The sequence below is a fragment of the Dasypus novemcinctus genome, chromosome 25, assembly GCF_030445035.2.
Source record: "Dasypus novemcinctus isolate mDasNov1 chromosome 25, mDasNov1.1.hap2, whole genome shotgun sequence".
Classification (NCBI taxonomy): Eukaryota; Metazoa; Chordata; class Mammalia; order Cingulata; family Dasypodidae; genus Dasypus; species Dasypus novemcinctus.
In genome coordinates this window covers 42,154,608-42,172,141 of record NC_080697.1, presented here as the reverse complement: position 1 = coordinate 42,172,141, position 17,534 = coordinate 42,154,608, and the positions used below count along the sequence as shown (strand labels likewise).

The 17,534-nt window shown below is 41.8% G+C and overlaps 1 protein-coding gene and 1 pseudogene across 1 annotated transcript in view; both read right to left on the bottom strand.

Moving 5' to 3' along the window:
* Window positions 1-17,534, bottom strand: part of EIPR1 (EARP complex and GARP complex interacting protein 1) — a 213,665-nt gene that overhangs the window by 68,430 nt on the left and 127,701 nt on the right. The gene's annotated exons all lie outside the window — the stretch shown is intronic.
* On the bottom strand, window positions 14,848-15,748 carry LOC101435201 (voltage-dependent anion-selective channel protein 2 pseudogene; annotated as a pseudogene).

The following is a 17,534-nucleotide window of genomic DNA, read 5'->3' as shown; positions in this document are numbered from 1 at the left end:
TATTAAGATAGGCTAAAAAGAAGAATACCTTTACTTATTGATGATTATATGTACAGAAAAATTTTTTAAAACTACACTATATTATTGGAAATAATATAAGAATATACTAATAATATGACTGCTAAACACAGGGACAGTATGAAGTCAACTGTATATCTTCAGATTAGCAACAAAAACTTAGAAAATTAAATTTGAATAAATGACATTAAAAAGTCAAATACCAAAGAATAACTCTACCTAAAGATTTCTAAGAGCTGTACATGATAAAACAAGGAACACTACTGAGAAAAATTAAAGACCTAAATAAATAGAGGGATATACCATGTTCATGAATTAGAATATTCAATATTGTAAAGAGTCCATGAATGCCAATCAAAGTTCCAGCAAGCTTTTTTTTGGGCAGAAATCTACAAACTAATTCTAAAGTTCTAAAATCAACAAGTTGGTTCTAAAGTTCTATCTGGTAAATAGCCCAGATAGTCATGTAAAAGAACAACAACAAAATGGATATCAGTTTAGTATTGATACAAAGATTATTAATAAATTGACCAGAAAAAGAGAATGAAGTCCAGAAAAACCCTTACAAAGATGGTCAATTACTTAAAAACAAAAATGCCAATGTATTATAGTAGACAAAGGATGAACTTTTCAATAAAATATGCTAGATCGAATGGATATCCACATTTTTTAAAAAAGGAATCTTGACTACTTCACAACATAGAGAAAAATCAATTCCAGAAAGACTGATGATCTAAACGTGAAAAATAAAAAAATGCAATTCTTTTCAAGAATACATAATAGAATATTGCCATGACCTTGTGATAGGATGAGATTTCTTAAGTATGTAGGGAAAAGGAGCACTAATTATGAAAGAAAATATTCATAATATATATATCTGATAAGTGGCTTGTATCCACACTATATTAAGAAGTCTTACATTTAATATGACAAGTAAACCAATTAAAAAAAAATAATGGGCAGAAAAAAATCAGACACTTCACAAAAGAAAACATATAAATGGTCAACAAGCACATGAAAAGATGCTCGACGTTACTAGTAATCAAAGAAATGCATAATAACACCAAAATGAGATGCTCTACATACCAAGTAGAACGGCTAATATTTTTAAAAGACCAATTACCAAGTATTGGCAAAGATGTAGAGCAATTGGAACTCTAATGCATTGCTGGAAAGAGTGTAAAATAGTTCAAACATTTTGGAAGACACTTTGGCAGTTGAATATTCACTTACTATATGACTTAATTATTCCACTCATAGGAGAGGCTGTCACAGATCTTGGCTTGTTGATAACAAGTTTTATGACAGCCTCCTGACTTCTGGCAGTTCAATACCATCACCAGACCTTTATTGCTTTGGGGCCAGGTTTAAGTGGAGTAGCAGGGGGTAGCAATTATCATAATGACCAGCAAGTCCAGAGTGCCAGCCAAGGAAGCTCAACTGGCAGACAGTTGTGAAGATGGTTAATAGGAGATGACATTCCCGAGAGAAGGAGATAACATTCAGTGAGGGTACTGCCTGCCTAATACATACATACATACATACATACATACATTCTATGTATTCAAAGAGAGCAAGAATGAATGAGTAGGAGACTGAGGGGAAATCACCCCAAAAGAAGTTATGATCCTTATCCAGTCAGTCTCAGATCTGGAACCCAATGACTGAAGGAGAAAAGACCAGACTCTCAGAAGTTAGGAACCCACAATGCTAGAGCAATGTATACTATAATGATTCTTCCAGTCTGTCCCCAAAAGGACCTATTGCCATTGACTTGGGTGATCATACACTGGGCAAAGGGTAATACTCAGGCATTTTAATACCCATATTGAACACAAGGTCTGAGTTGACACTAAAACCCAGGGACCCAATGTGTTATTGTGTCACCTGTTAAAGCAAGGGCATACAGGGGCAGACTAAAGTAAGTCCTGGTCAAAGTTCAGCTTGCAGTGGATTATTTGGGTCTGCAGACCCATCTGGTGGTCATTCCCATGGTTCATGAATATATAATGGGATTGACATACTGGGAAGTTAGACAATCCCCATTTTGGACCTGTGGCCTGTGGTCTTAGTGAGAAGGCCAAGTGGAAGCCTCTGTAACTATATACCCCTCACCCCCATCTGTCAAAGGTATGCCTCCTGTAAGAATCAAGGATATCAAGGATTTAGGGGTGGAAGCTTTGTTTAACTCACCATTCTGGCCTCTGCAGAAAGTCAATGGATCCTGGAAAATGACTATAGACTACCACAAGCTCAACAAAGTAGTAGCCCTGATCACTGTAGCAACAGCCATGGAATCTTTTTTCTATCCCATTGAAAAAAGAGGTCAGAAACTGTTTGCATTCACATGCAGAGAAAAACAATACACATTTACAGTTTTGCCACAGAGCTATGTTGACTCTCCAACTCTCTTATCATAATACAGCCCAAAGACAGTCAGGTATTCGTCAAAACAACACCCTGATCCATTACATTGGTGACATCAAGCTCATCAGGCAAGGTGAGCATGCTGAAGACCTCAGTAAGACACATGTACTCCAGCAGGTAGGAGAAAAACTCTATGAAGGTTCAGGGGCCTGACACTAAGGTAGAGTTTTTGGAGGTCCCGTATTCAAAGGCATGCCAGGACATCTCCAAAATAAAAAAGCATAACAAATAAATAAAATTTTTAAAACTCTGTATCTTGCATTCACAAATGAGACGCAATGCCTGGTTTGTCCTCTCATTTTGGAGGTAACACATACTACAACTAAAAATACTGTCCAGCGCATATGCTAGATGACATGAAAGGCTGTCAGCTCTGTGAGTGGTCTGGAGCAGAAAAGGGCTCTGCAGCAAGTTCAGGCTAGGAAGAAAGCAGTCCTGCCCTTTGGTACATATGATATGGTAGACCTTATTGGTGTTGAAGATATCAGTGGTAGAAAAAGATGTAGTGTGGGGAAGCAGACTTGGCCCAATGGATAGAGCGTCCGCCTACCACATGGGAGGTTCACGGTTCAAACCCCGGGCCTCCTTGACCCGTGTGGAGCTGGCCCATGTGCAGTGCTGATGAGCGCAAGGAGTGCTGTGCCATGCAGGGGTGCCTTCTGCAAAGGAGAGCCCCACGCGCAAGGAGTGCGCCCCATAAGGAGAGCCACCCAGCACGAAAGAAAGTGCAGCCTGCCCAGGAATGGTGCCACACACATGGAGAGCTGACACAAGATGACACAACAAAAAGAAACACAGATTCCCGGTGCCACTGATAAGGATAGAAGCAGTGACAGAAGAACACACAGCGAATGGATACAGAGAGAAGACAACTGTGGGGGTGGGGGGGGAAGGGGAGAGAAATTAATAATAACAATAATGATAATAATAATAAATCTTTTTAAAAAAAGATGCAGTGTGGACTTTATGGCACACCTCAGTAAGAATAATAATACAGATGCCTGGGGTTCTGGAACCTGGCCATGCCATCTGTAGCAGAGAATTATACACCTTTTGAAAACAGCTCTGGCCATGCTTTGAGTCCTGAAAAAATGTGAACCCTTGACTATGGGGTACCCAGTGGCTATATGTCACTCATGAGGTAAGTTCAATCATACCTATCAAGTCATAAAGTCAAGTAGGCCCAGCAGCAATCTCCTGTATCATAAAAATGGTATATCTAGGAATAAGGCAAGGCAGGACCAGAGGACATGCACAAACTGCATGAGTAGGTGCCCAGACCCCAAACCACTCACTCTAATGCAGAAGTGCCCTCCCTAATGTCTATGGTCATTTGGGGATCCTCTGCAATTAGCTGAAGGGGGAGAAAAAGCCTGAGCTTGGTTTGCAGATGGGTGGGCTCAGGGTCTGGGTACAAGCCAAACAATGGACAGTGGCTACAAAATAGCTACGTTCAAGGGTGGACTTGAAAGACAACAGGAGAGGAAAATCTTCCCAATGCATGAGCTCGGAGTGTTGCACCTGGTCATTCTCACGGGGAGGAAGGAGAGGTGGCACGGACTCAACAGCAGTGGCAACTGGCCTGACCAATTGGTCAGCAGCCTGGAAGGAAAAAGACTGAAAGATTGGAGATGAGAATGTCTGAGGTGAAGGCATGAGGATGGCTATATGAGCATGAGCATGAATCCTTTTGTCGTATGTGAATATCTTTCATAAATCAACACCCTCTAGGAAGCAATAAAAAAATCAAGTAGACAAAAATGACTCGGCCAGTTGATGTGGCCAGCCGTCATCAGTGTCCACAGTGGCAGGAATAGAGGCACAGCATAGCCACAAAAGCATAGAGTTCTTATTAAGGTTAATCTACCACTTCTGAATAAACAACCTGTCAACCATAGAGATCAGTGGTGCCACTTGGTGGCAAGTTGACTACATTTGGCCCCTACTGTCCTAGAAGGACCATGAGTCATTCTCACAAGAATCCCTATTCCAGGTATGAGTCTGCCTTCCCTCCCTGCAGAGCCACAGTCAGCACCACAATCTGGAGATGAACGACGTGTCTGAGCTCTAGGCAAAGAATCCCACAGCATGTAGCATATATGATCAGGGAACCCATTTCACTGTGTAACAGGTGCAGAAGGGGGCACACGATGAAGGGATCCACTGTTTATGTTGTGAGCTGCTATTCCAAGTTAGCAACCCCTGCTGTGGGCTGCTATTCTAAGTTAGCAACCCCTGCTGTGGGCTGCTATTCTAAGTTAGCAACCCACGAGGACCGGGCGGGCTTCCACGGCTCGGCGGTGAGCCCCTAGGCCAGCGCGTAGGCCTAGGTTCTCCAGGCGTGGGGGACGCGCGGTAAAAACCACAGAGACAGCCTGTGAGAATGAGCTAGTCCAATTTATTGCGGAAATACACTTGATTATATAAGGTCGGGTCAAGGGAGGGGTAGGAATTGGGGCGGGTAAACTACGGGGCGGTAGTGGATAGGCGGAACTGTGCAGGCAGCTATGAAGTAGGCGGTGATTAAGAAAGGGGGCAGATTATGAGTTGGCTAAGTGGACGGGACTGACGGGAAGGATAGCAACGGCTGGAAAAGGGAGATAACAAAGGCAAGGAGGAGGGGTGAAGGGAGGCAGCAACATATGTCACATTTCATACCACCCAGAAACCACAGGTCTGATCCAGTGCTAGAATGGCTAGGAGAAGGTACAGCTGGGTGCTGGTCTCCAGGATGCTGTACATACACTGAATTAGACACCTTTATATGGTTCTGTGTCCCCAGTAAAAAGATTATATGAGTCTGGGTACCCAAGATAAGAAACCAGGGTGAGCCCACTGACCATCATCCATAAAGACCCACTTGGGACATTTTTTTCCTTGAGTCCACACCTTTGGGCCCTGCAGAGTTAGAGGCTGTGGTTCCCAAAGAGGATATACATGTGTCAAAGGACACAGCGGCTACAATTTCTCCAACTGCTGCCTTTGGACTTCTTTTATACAGGGATCCACAGGCAAGAATAGCCACCATCTTAGCTGGGGCAAATAACCCAGATGAGCAGGAAGAGAGAGGTAAAGTTGTTATTATACAACAAGGAGTAATACAGAGTGAATTCAGGTGATGCACTTAAGCACCTCTTTGTATTCCCTTGCCCAAGTGGAGCAACCCCAGCCTCGGAAGGGCATGATAGGGGAATGGACGTGGCTCAAGCAGTTGGGTGCCCGCCTCCCACATGGGAGGTCCCAGGTTCAGTTCCTGATGCCTCTTAAAGAAGACAGGCAAGACAGAGGGCTGATGCAACAGACTGGCATGGCGAGATGATACAACGAATACACAATAAGGAGATTCAACAAGAGACACAAGAAGCAGGGAGCAGATGTGGCTCAAGCAACTGGGCACCTCCCTCCCACATGGGTGGTCCCAAGTTCAGTTCCTGAGCTTCCTAAAAAAGAAGACGAGCAGACACAGAAAGCACACAACTAAAAGACACAGAGAGCAGACAGCAAGCACAAAACAACAAGGTGGGGGGAGAGAGAAATAAATCAATCTTTAAAAATAAAAGGGCATGATAACTAGGAACTCAGACACCATAGGACTGAGAGCTTGGGACACCCCAACAGGAAGTCACTAAGAGCACCAGAGATGACAGCTGAGGAAGGGGGGCTGGATACTGGATCCTGGAGGAGGGAAACAATGAGTACCAGTTGTGACCCTAAGGCCAACTGCAACTATGGAAACTGGAGAGTGTCCCACAAACCTCCCTTTTCTGAGTCCCTGCTTGAGAGGAGAGGCCCACAGGAGCCCTGGAGCAGCAGCTTTCCAAACACGTATATAGAAGTGGATCTGTGTGGCTTGAGCGGGGGCTGTGGAAGTCATGGAAGAGTACCACTTAGACCTTCCTTAGAAAAGAACTTACTGGTCAGCTGCAGGGAGTACTGCTAGCTGAAGCCTCCAGCTCTTAGCACCATCGCAACCTGCCTCAGCTTACAAGCTTTTAACGGGAAGCCCCCAGCTAATGACTGAGCCTAACAGAGCTACTAGGGCCTGGTCATTTGTGCCCGCTATGGGACTCCTGTACTGAGCTCCTCATTAGGTTGGCTGAGCTTTGGTTGTATCTTCATTGCCATCTGAGGCTCTCCCTGCCCAACCTGCTTCCTTCCCACCTTTTCCTTCACAGGTGTCAGATCTGCATCATGGTCTGAAGGTCCCTGCCTGTGGTGGACTGAACTGTGCATCCCCGTTGGAACGTGTTCTTTGTCTGGTCCGCATTCTGGTGGGGGTGGACCCCATTGTAAATAAGATCTCTTCAAGATGTTACTTCAGTTAAGGTGTGGCCCGACTGAATAAGACTGGGCTTTAATCTGAATTACTGGCATCCTTTATAGGAAGAGTGAATGTCAGATGGAGAAAGAAGCCAGGAAAGGCAGCCATGAGCATTGCCATGTGACAGAAAAGCCAAGGACCAAGGCTCACCAGTAGCCAGGCCAAGAACGCCATAGTCTTTGGGAAGAAAGCACCACCTTGCTGATGCCTTGATTTCGGACTTTTAGCCTCAAAATCATGAGACAATAAATTCCCACTATTTAAGCCAATGCATTGTAGGGGATTTGTTTTAGCAGCTGGGAAACTAAAACACTGCCCAGCCCTGCTTCTTGCCCTTCTGTCTTTTACAGGCATAACCTTCCAATAAGCCGACTGCATTACCAACTCTAACTCAGAGCCCACTTCCTACTTACGACCAACTAAGCAGAAGTGAGCCACGGCCCAAAAGAAGGGAGGGGAAAGAAGTCACCATTTACTGAGTATCTGCCATGTGCCTGGCACAATGATGCATGCTTTACTTATATTTATTTTCTCATTTATTTTCAAAATATAGTCTCTTTCGGGAAACCGACTTTGGCCCAGTGGTTAGGGCGTCGGTCTACCACATGGGAGGTCCACGGTTCAAGCCCCGGGCCTCCTTGGCCCGTGTGGAGCTGGCCCATGCGCAAGGAGTGCCCTGCTACACAGGGGTGTCCCCCGCATAGGGGAGCCCCACGCGCAAGGAGTGCACCCATAAGGAGAGCCGCCCAAGCGAAGGAGGGAGCAGCCTGCCCAGGAATGGCACCGCCCACACTTCCCGTGCCGCTGACGACAACAGAAGCGGACAAAGAAACAAGACGCAGCAAAAAGACACAGAAAACAGACAACCGGGGGAGGGGAGGGGAATTAAATAAATGAAAATAAATCTTTAAAAAAAAATATATATATATAGTCTCTTTCATTTTCAATAAATAATGTTAGTCTCAAGAGTTAAAACAAAAACAAGAGAAACATGCAAAATAAAACTATTGTTCTCAATTCTTCAGTCTTCCCTGTATCTATGCCCTTTGCCATGTGGCTGTGCAGTCCCTCCCACTAGAGGCATATTGTAGGCATCTGCCAATATCACTGATCCTATAAACGTACAAATTTGCAAAATTTAGGTTCAAGGAGTATGGTAGGTATTCTCAGAAACTCACCAAATCCTCAGCAGCAGATGAAATTCAAAGTAAACAGTACTAACTAAGAAACACTGGAAGTATATCCATAGAGACATACAAAGTGGTTCTAAAACTCTTAGGATTTCCATACCTAAACAAATCTCAACAGACCATTCAACTCACATCTAGCAGCTATCAAAGAAACTCAAGTGCTTTTAAGAAGGAAAAACCTATCTTTAGAAGGAAATACGCTGTAATAACCAGCAAGGCATTCATCTTTATTCTCTGTTTTTAACAATACCCTGAAGTTAGGAATGTACTGTAATTGCCTGTGCTGAATAAATATTATAATGATTGGGAGCTCCGAAAAGGCAAGAACGAAAGCTTCTATATAAAACCAAGTCTATGACATAAAGCACAGTACTGACATAAGAATCACAGCAGAAGACATCTGAGCTGGAAGGGAACTCAGAGATCCCACTGAACAAATCCAGCCTTTTCATTTTACAAACGAGGAAACTGAGGCCTACTGAGGTTAACTGACTTTTCCAAGGTCACGCAGCTTATTAGTAGCAAAGCCAGAAATGAAACGAAGTCTCTTGACTCATATAATAGTTTATTGCTTTGAAACAGAAAATACCAAGTTGTGTCCTTCCGGCCTATTTGACACTGTCATCTATTTGTTATATGTAACACAAGAGCCAAAAGGCACTTAATGAGATAAAAAGATAATCTGGGCAAAACGAATGAAGGAAGCACACTTCAGGTCACCAACTGTACCCATGAAGTATACTGCTGAAAGGAACACTGAGTCAGAAGGCTTAGAGGAATTCAAAGGAGATTAGAACCTTTTATGAGCATGAATAGCATCCACAGTTAGCTCCAGCACAATGCTCCGTCTCCGGGACATAATCTGATCCCCAGCTGTACAAGGAGGAATGCTTCTGTACGGCACTGTAACATAATGAGCAAATTAAGAATCTCAGGGCTATTTTTAGAGATTCTAACCATCCCTATGAGTCTGACACAGGCTTGGACAGGATAAATGAAGTAGAATATAGCTCCACGACAGCAATCAACTAATCCAGGTACAACTCAGTGTGCACAATACTGTAGCCTAAAGATCTGTGCTAAAACTAATTTTATATTGAAATGTTAAATCCTTTAGAGACAGCAGTTGTATATAAATTATACAGCCTGAGTATACAGGAAGTAGAAAATAAACAATCTCTAAGAGGACAAAGGAAAGAGGAAATTTGATGAAGAGATTGACTGATGACAACATCCAAGTCTCTGACAGTGCAGGTTTTTATCTATTGTTTCTCATTCTCCAAGCACTAGTGGGGGAGCACCAGCATCTTTGAAAAGCTCTGTGAAGGTTGTAAATGACAGTAGAAGGTGCCATCATTGAAACAGGCTTCCTTATTTAATAGGAAGGATATGATTAAGGAGGGGAGAGGCTACTGACCACAACCGCCAAAGACAGGAAGGAAATACCACTCTGGGTATTTTCACCCAAAGACATCTTTGGCAGTGGCTAAAAGAGAAAAAAGAAATGTGAAGGCTACTCAAATATTCCCTGGTCTATATAAGCAGAAAAGAATTAAGGTCTGGGCAGCTATCTTATAGGATGACAGTGCCGTAGGGAAAGAGACCTCCGAGAGCTGCCATAAAGACTCTGAATTGAGGCCAATCCCTGAGAACTCGACACATCACCAAGGTCTAAATGTCAAAGTGGGGACTTATGGAGTTGTGGCCCAAGTCAATCTCACAGTGGGTCCAGTGGGGTTGGTGCATCCAAACTGTAATTATTTCCCCAATTCCTGAAAGGAAAATTGGAATAGACATACTTGGCATTGGCAGACTCCCCACATAGAGCTCATTCCATGGATTACAGAGCCAATTATGATAAGAAAGACCAGATGGAAGCTCCTGGAAGTTCCCTTCCTTGTCAAAATTGTAAACCAAAAACAATACCGCAACATTGGTAGAAATGGAGAGATTAGATCCACCATCAAGTCATGTAAGAAGCTGGAGTTCTGACTTCTTATCATATCCCCATTAAACTCACCTGTCGGGCGGTAGAACAGGCAGACCGTTCTTGGAGAATGACAATGGATCATCATAAACGTAATCAGGGGGTGACTGCAACTTCAGCTATTTCAGATACGCTGTTGTTACAGAGGCAGAACAACACAACCCACTCCCTCCAGCTCCTGATACACAGATACTGATCTAGCAATTTCTTTTACAATACTAATACGAAAGAACCACCTGATGCCATCCGCTAACACTTAGTAGGGACAACCGTACATGCTCATTGACACCTCTCAAATCTACATCTATATTCTTATGGTCTCTACCACAATCTACCCCAGGCATTGGCAAACTATGGCCCACTGATCAAATCTGGCCTGCTGCCTGTTTATGTATGGCCCATTAGCCAAGAACAGTTTTGTATTTTTAAAGAGATAGAAAAGAAAACAAAGAAGCACATGAGAAAGAGACCATATGTGGATTACAAAGCCTAAAATATTAATTATCTGGTCCTTTAGAGAAAATGTGTGCCCTTGTGTCGGTCATCAGTTTGCTGCTTCTCTGCTCTGAAAGTACCCTTCAAAATAGGCTCTGTGACAAATGGAATTCCTTTAAGCAGTTCCCCTTTAAAATGGGCAGTAGAGGACATGGGGGGGATGGGACACTGTAGGAGGAAAAGGTTCTCCTGCAGTTTAGTCTAGTGAATGTGTGAGTTTGAATAACTAAACTCTGCAGTAAGCAGGGCCCAGGGCACAGTCCCTCTGCAACCTTCCAGCCTTGGCCTGGCAATAATCTATCCATGGCATCTTCAACACAGAAACCAGTACCCTGAAGGCTTCCTGCCCACACCAGCTCCAGAAGACCTCCTGCCCACACCTATATGGGAAAGTTTCCCACACATGCCTGGGCCAGAGGGCCTCACACCCATGCCAATGCTCTGATTCCCTCTACAAGACCCCTGCTTGGCCCGACTGCAGCCGAGACGATTCTCACCCCCTCTGCACTTGCACTGCACGTGCATGTCACCGGCTGCTAATGGTCTGCCGCCCACCAACACTGCAGAGGAATACCTAAGTTGGTCCAGCAACTGCAGAACGGCTCCAGGCTGGCTAAACCAGCAAACATCTCTACATCCAGTGGGCTGGACTATCTCTTCTCCACGAGTTTCCAACTAATTCCAAATTTTTATTTCCTTCAGTATCTTCTGTCAGTCCTAGGTACCATATAGAGTTTCCTTGTAACTTTGGTTACTCTTCTATTATAGTTAATAATTCTTTAGATTAAATTTTCCGTTTAACCAACTGCCTGGTTTCTATCTCCTGAGAGGACTGACTGGCACACCCTTGATCTAGTCCACAGCTGCCTAGATCTCACTGACAAAAACACACTGACCCATCATGCTGAGAACATCATGCTGACTCAACTTATTGAATAAGTATCCAACACCTTAGATGCCTAAGTAAAACGCAGGTGCAACAAAGGGTGGGAAATAAGCCCCATGGAAATTCCAAGACCCACAACCTCAGTGACATTTCTAAGGGTCCAGTAATGTTGAGCATATTTGGGTATCTTAGCCACTAAGAGGCCCAATTTGTGGTGAGCCTTTTTGAATTGGGAAGGCAACATATAACACATGGCTATGCAGCTCCAATCCAGCAACACATAAGGCTGGCAGTTTTGAGTGGAACTCAGACTAAGAGAAGGTTCTTCTATGGCAGGCCTGGGCACCCAGCATCTCCAATGGTCCTCAAACTGCCAGTGGTAAACAGAATGCTGAACAGTGCCTCTGGCAAACCCTAATGGGAGAATCACAGCACACAGACCTCTAGAGTTTTGGAACCAAGCAGTGCCCTTTTCTGTGAATAATTATTTTTTCAAAAAATAGCTCCTGGAGAATTGTGGGAATATGACAGGTAAGAAGCTCCAGGAATCAGCCCCACCATCAAAACAACTATTAAATTTGCTAGAACTGTTTGAATCAGCTCTTTTGAAATCCCAGAGTCTAGTGGAACACTGTGCAGAATTCAACAAAAACGGAGAGGGAAAGGCTAATAAACTGGTAAAAACCACTGAATTTCATCCTTCCTGCAATGCCTACTATTCCTACTTTCCCAGCTTCATGGCAGGCAGCAGTAGAGACTACAGCCTGGGCTCCTTGGGCAGCTTGCTGGTACCCAAACACATAGAAATCAAATTGTCCCGTGCCAAGGACAAGGAGAGAGCTCTGAAAGCTGGAGCAGAAAAGCAACAAGCTATATACAAGCAAATTCCAATAAGATTAAGTGCCAATCTCTCATCAGAAACCATGAGGGCAAGAAGGCAGCAGTGGGACAAAATATTTGAAATGCTAAAAGAAAACAATTGTCAACCAAAGATTTTATACCCAAAAAAGGCATTCTTTGAAAAATGAGGGAGAGATGAAAACACATGCAGAAAAAAGCTGAGGAGTTTATCACTATTAGACATGCCTTACAAGCAATGATAAAGGGAATTCTTTAGACTGAAAGCAAAGGATACTAGACAGTAGATCAAAGAGGCATAAAGAAATAAAAGGCCTCCAGTAAAGATAACCATGAGTAATTATAAATGTCAGCACTACTGTATTGTATTTTCAGTATATAACTCCACTTTTATTTCTTACAGGTTCTAAAATGCAAAGGCATAAAAAGAAACAGCTTCTGGCTTGCTATCTGACCCCGGCAGTAAGAGTACATAAACATGGCACACCAAGTACCAAGCAACCTAAGGAGTCCACCATGATATGGGTGTTGTCTGATCCATCAAGCCATAAGGACAGGCATATGCAGCAGTACTCCATCACTAAGTAGAAATTTTGTTTATTCCAAACAGATTTGGGTTCAAGTAGGTCTTGAAAGCACAAGTAAATCTCATAACCAGGAGGCTCAGGCTCTGCTCTTGCTGCACTGTCTCTTCTCTCAAAATATTCCTTTCATCTCATGGGGACATTCCTATGACTAGAAGGAAGAAAGACCTGCCCTTGGCTTACAGATGGTTTTGCCTGATACCTTACCACAGATAGGAATTGGGGTGTTGCAACATTACAGCTCTGATCAGAAGTGTCCTGACAGAAGTATCCCTGAAAGAAAGTGGTAAAGAGAAATAATCTCAGTAGACAAGGCTTTGAGCAGTATATGTGGCTGTTCACTTTGTCCAGATGAAGGAATGGTCAGATACAGGTCATTATCTATTTCTGCAAACTGGTTTACATTTTGGCCATATGATCAAGAACTTGGAAAGAACAGGAACAGGAATGAAAACAAAGAAGGTATGTGGATGGATCACGCAAGTGAACGTTCACCAAGGGGTCTTGAGTACAAAGGAGGTTCTCAAGAAGAACTACTCTATGATGTATTCACTAAGTGCAATGAATGTCTCATGATGATGGAGGAGGTTGTTGTTATGGGGGGAGGAATGGGGTGAGGGGGGTAAGGGGTATATGGGGACCTCATATTTTTTAAATGTAACATTAAAAAAATAAAGACAAAAAATAAAACATACTACAAAGCTTAAAAAAAAAAAAAGAACTACTCTATGGATGTCAGCCATTTCCCCCAAGTGACCCCACTGTGTGCCGATTGTGTCCCATGTAAGAGTTCCTTCTGCAAGTGCCTATATTTTAATAATATCATATTCTCATCTTGTTCCTCCCTGTAGGGGTGGCAGTTGCTTCATGTAGTAACTAATACTTGTGTTACTTCAGTATCCCCTCTTTGCTTATATTCCAATTCCTGAATTAAATCCCCTCTTTGAAATACTTAGTGTGGTTTTCTTTTTTCTTTTCCTTCTTTTTTTTTTTTTTTTAAGCATATATCCTCTTATTTTATTGTGGTCTAAAGAAGTTTATAGAATTACTCTAGGGACACAGAAGACTTTATGGCACATAGATAAAGAGCAAAATGCTCACTGAAAAAATAAAGTATTAGCTAAATACCAGGGAGATTTCATGCTAGCTGATAAGTTTTTGACTCTGCAAATACTTGGGGTCATAATTATGTATACTTGTTTAATCATAATTTGTAATGTACTGAGATACCAAAGTATTTCTAATAATGGTTGAATATAACAAAAATTTTAACCTCATCTTAAAACACCCACTGATCCATCTCATCCAACAGCAATATCATATCAAATATTAATAGGAATATAGAAACAAACATGTATACAATTGCACAGTTTTCATAAAGGTCTATTTCATTACTGGTGGGCACATTTAACAGTTAAATATATTTAAATAATTTATAGGTGGTAAGCGGATGTGGCTCAAGTGATAAGGCTTCCACCTACCATATGGGAGCACCTGGGTTCGATCCCTGGGGCCTCCTGGTGACAAAAAAAAAAAAAAAAGAGAAAGCATGCCCACATGGTGAGCCAGTGCCTGTGTGAGTGTACTTGTGGTTAGCCAGTGCCCACATGGTGGGCCAGTGCCCATGCAAGTGAATCACGCAGCAAGATGATGACTCAATGAAAGAGAGATGAAGGATAGAGTCAAGGTGAAGCACATCAGAGACCAGGAACTGAGATGGCACAATTGACAGGGAACCTCTCTCCACATCAGAGGTCCCACGGATCAAATCCCAGTGAATCCTAGAGGAGAAAAAAATGAGAAGAGACGACAAAAAGAGAAATAGATACAGAAGATCACACGGTGAATGGACACAGACAGCAAAAAGCAATAAATAGCAGGACAGGGGAAGGGGAGGGGAGGGGAGGAAAATGAATAAGTAAATAATTTATAGGTGACTGCACAACCATAGCACTGGTAACTAGACAACCAATTCTACTAGAAACCAGCTAACGAGTAACTGTCAAAATATTTAAAATACAGCGCTTGTTTAGACCATCCTTTGTTTTAATCACCTTCTTAGGAAAAAATTTTAAAAAGCCTGCTGGTCACAATGGAAATACATTGAGGCCAAATCTTCTGATATCCATTCCCAGAGGTTTCTTCAGCTGGATTAAGCCTCCAACTCTATGGCAAGCCCAAGTTTGTGGCCTCCAGCATTAATGTTCTTCCCATCTACCAGAGTAGACTGGGTAAGCATCACACCAGGCCTCAAAGTCTGGGTGTACCCATCACTCCAAATAAACTAGAGTTGTTGACTTTTCCAGAAATGGAAGCAGTAGGCTCCAGCTGATATTTAGCTGCAATGCCAAAATGAGTACAGCTGGTACCTGATGTCGAAGCAAAGTTTACTGACGTGTCAAGATCTTCACACACTTTCTATAAATTGATCCACCAAAATTTTTTTCTGTACCATCACTGATATTAGGGTGTAGCTGGAAGTTTCCAGTCCTGTAGTCCACTGCAAACTTATTCCTTGTCAGTTTTGACTGGGCACTGTCAAAGGTCATCTTGTAACCAGCAAGCCAGCCCTCATAACCAAAGACAGCACAACCATGGCTTGCAGGTCCAGCGAAATCCAAGTCAACATCAGAAGCAAGGTTTATGCACTCTCTCTTATAAGAACACTTGATTTTACTTTGCTTTCCCATGTTTGGTAAGAGATGGTATCAAATGTCAGTTTCAAACCTTAACAAACCTGGTCTTTGGTGGTGGTTTCTGTTTCAAGAGTGTTATCTGTGCTCCATTTTCTATGAAAGTGAGGCAACACTCATACCATTTATATTTGGTCTCCAAGGTCACAGTAATTTTACCTGTGTCTGTATTAGATGAACCAGATGTTGAGAATCTCATGCTTTGTTTTGACATCCAGTTTCACCAACCCAAAGCCAGATCCTTTGTTGAAGGTTTGCCAAGGTCAGCATATGATGGAGGAATACACATTGGCTGCACACTGACCTGCCTGTAGGTCACCATGGCAAGGCTATGAGAAGAGGTGATCTGGCTGTCTCCTGAGCGGGGCTGCCACTGCTGCCACTCCACTGGTAGCTGAAGCTGCTAAGCCTGTTTGAGATAGGGATTCCTAGTGTGGTTTCTTGACCCTGACTGATCAACTCACCTAGATATCTAATGAATAATAGTATCATTCACTGATTTTAGTAATTTGGAGGAAAAAATAATTAAGATTGGGTTGCATTTGAGATCCTCAAGGGATATCTAAATGAAAATAGCTACCAGGCAGTTTGATATTTGTATTTAAAGCGCAGAATGGAAGTAAAGGTTTGAGATTATTTTTCTATGCCAGTTTCTTTATTAACATTTCCTTTCATTTATCAACTTAATAGATTCTAGGACTTCTGGCTCTAGCAACACAGCTAATTATACATTCTAGCAATATAGCTAAACTATACATTCTGAAAAAAAAAATCCTAACTTCTATGAAATACTTGAGCATAGTTTTAGGTACCTGTTGTGCTTTCAGGAAGGTAAAGAATATGACCAGGAGCAAAAAATAAAGAGGTTGCTGAAACTGAAAAAGTACTTACAGTTGTTCTTTAAATATTAGTTTCTCCTAAGAATCTAAATATGAGAAAGCAACAAGACTATTCAAATCAGGACTATTTGAAAATGAACTGAATAAGATGTCTAGAAAGAAAAATTATGATTATTGAAATCATAGCCTGAGTTGGCAAGTTAAATAGGAGATTAGAAATAATTAGTAAGAATTCCATCAACTGGAATTAAGTTGTTAGGAAATTACCCAGAATGCAGCATAGTAAGCTGAGAGATGGAAAAGAAAGACTGAATCAGTCTACCATACATCTAATTAGGGTTGTAGAGAAAAAAATAAGGAGATATATAATATTTTAAGACATAAAGCCTGAGAATTTTCCAGAATTGCAGAAAAGTGAATATACAAATTCTCTGATTCAGGAAGTATAACTATTTCCAAGTAGAAGAATTAAAAATAAATCTATTCCTTGGCATAGTCTAGTGAAAATACAGAACATCAAAGACAAAAACAAAATCTTAAAAGCTGGCAGTGTTCTGCAATTGGTTAGATATCAGGAGACTTATCAAGAGCAACAAGAAGAAAGACATGAAATAAACTGCCCAGAGAAAACTGTCTAAAATTGTATTGTCAGCTAAACTGTTATTCAAGGAATACAGGTATTTTCAGATAAATGAACCTGAGAATTTACCAACAAGACCCTCACTCAGAGGGCTTCTAAAGGATGTACCTTAGAAAGAAGAAAAATGACTCCAGAGTCTGAAATTAGAAGGAAAAAAAAAAAGAGTTGAGGAAAACAAATGGCAAAAACCTAGAAATCTTCTAAATATTGATGACATAAAATAACAAAAAATAATAAAGTTTTATTTTGAGGTTGATAAAAAGGCCAAATAGTAAAAATAAAGTATTGGCCAATAATATATGCAAGATGGGAGTGGGGCTGAAAGAAGATTTAGTGTGTTCTTAAAGATTTTTAATGTTGAAATGGAGAGATACTGAATACTTAATTTTAGACTTTATTTTAAATATGAACATTAAAGCTTGAAGGGTAAACATTAGAGGAATAAACAAGAGAGAACATAAATTCTTTCAGAAAATACAAAAACAAGCAAATTCCACAATCATTTAAAATAGGGCAGAAAAGGACCAAAAAAAAGACATATATGGTATTAAAAAAAGATGACAGAAACAATCCAAATAGATGAATAATCACAATAA